The sequence below is a fragment of the Apteryx rowi genome, unplaced genomic scaffold (assembly GCF_003343035.1).
Source record: "Apteryx rowi isolate R43461 unplaced genomic scaffold, aptRow1 scaffold_429, whole genome shotgun sequence".
NCBI classification, from domain to species: domain Eukaryota; kingdom Metazoa; phylum Chordata; class Aves; order Apterygiformes; family Apterygidae; genus Apteryx; species Apteryx rowi.
Window position 1 is genome coordinate 442,823 of NW_020450682.1, and position 2,103 is coordinate 444,925.

Consider the following 2,103-nt stretch of genomic DNA (forward strand, 5'->3'; position numbering starts at 1 on the left):
CAGTTCTGGGCTCCCCAGTACAAGAGGGTTGTGGCACTACTGGAGCAAGTCCAGCGAAGGGCCACAAAGATGATTAGGGGACTGGAGCATCTCTCTTATGAGGGAAGGCTGAGAGAGCTGGGCCTGTTTAGCCTAGAGAAGAGAAGGCTGAGAGGAGATCTTATCAATGTGTACAAGTATCTGAAGGGAGGGTGTCGAGAGGATGGGGCCAGACTCTTTTCAGTGGTGCCGAGCGACAGGACGTGAGGCAACGGGCACAAAGTGAAACACAGACGCTTCCATCTGAACATGAGGAAAAACTTTTTCACTGTGCGGGTGACAGAGCACTGGAACAGGTTGCCCAGAGAGGTTGTGAAGTCTCCTTCTCTGGAGATATTCAAAACCCGCCTGGACGCAATCCTGTGCAATGTGCTCTAGGTGACCCTGCTTGAGCAGGGGGGTTGGACTAGATGATCTCCAGAGGTCCCTTCCAACCTCAGTGATTCTGTGATTTTGAAAAAAAATCGAGGGGGCTATTTGTTAGAAAACAAATAAATTATATTGTGAAGCTACTAACTTCAATTACATGACAGTTACCTCCACTCCTTACATTTACGCTGCCCATTACAGCTAGATGAGATTAGTCTCCCTGCTTTGATCCCTAAGAATTGGTGACATTGCTAGAAGTCAGCAGAGCCAGTGGTATGATGCTCCCCATTGGCTGGGCCAAGGAAATGCATTTCAACCAGGCTGCCAGGGGCCATAATAGTGCTAACTGTGTGTTATCGTGTAAAATTTTTCTCTGTGTCCTCTGCAGCTTCTTGTAAAACAAAGTCTACTCCCAGTGAAAGTGAACAGCAAAATCCCCACTGATCACATTTTATGGATAACAGATCAAATCCTGGGTTCATATCTGTTCTTCTAGCCCAATAAACTAATGTTTAAAGAGGTTCATTAACATCTCGCCTTACACAGATGACATGAACCTGCTTTCTGTAGTTAAAAAACTATAATGTAACTGAAGTTAAACCTACAGGCACAGTCTCTGCTTGGGCTGGAGCATATGAGATCTTTAGTTTCAGTTCTTGGTTCACTCCACTGAGCTTGACCTTTACCATGCAGATTTCTTACAGAAAAGACTCAGTCTAATCATATGGCTGGAGTTTTCCATCCACCCAGAAAAAAGAAAAGGCTAAGTCCATTCTGCCATGCATTTTGAAATAAGTAAGGCAGAGTGCTCACAATAGGAAGAACTAACTGCAGCATTCAGAAATGCAACCCATACTTAGCAGCACTATCACTGTCTGATATCTGTACAAATAACCTGCATGTGCAAGTTTGTTATTAAGAAGACTTGTAAGAGAACCTTCTGCAGCTCTAACAGAATATCTAAATATTTATTCCACTTTGTGTAAATTTTCCTTTTATGGCAGAATATAGTCAAAAGATAATCATTGCAAGCAATGCCTTTCAGCAGGAAGCATGTCACAACTTTAGCTACAGCACATCATGCCCTGTTGTGCTTTGAAGTTTATCCTAAAAACCCTCAAGCAAACACTAATTAGTTGTGTATCAGGATGTTTTTTAACCAGAAGGCACAAAGGATTTATATTTATTAATCCTCTAGTACCAGGCAAGTTTAGCTCTCAGGTAGAAAAGTGTCAGGATCTTCACTGGCTCTCTTAAAAATATATGAAGAGAATCCCAAGGATTTAACCTTTTTTAACTGCTCTAGAAAAGGCAGACTTCTTAGCCAGATTGAATCTGTCACCCAGAATAGTAGCTTCCAAAAAAACCCCAGACCTATTGATAATCTACTTTGGACATTTCACTCAGCTTCTCTACATCTCAGTTTGATTGTTCCAACAATGATAGCAATGTAAGCTTTTTTGTGTATGTGGCTAGGAGGAAGGAATTCATGCTTTTTAAAGCACTTCTTTGTTATGTAGGCCAAACAATTATTTGTTATGTAGAACTATAATAACTTTAAAAATTGATCAGTAAGTCCTCCCATGTAAAACTCAGGTGCTGACTATGACTTACTTCTTGATGTGTTGGCTGGTTTATTTTTTTGTAGTTATACTTTTCTCAGCTGTTTGACTTAGAAAGCAACTATAGCTTTCT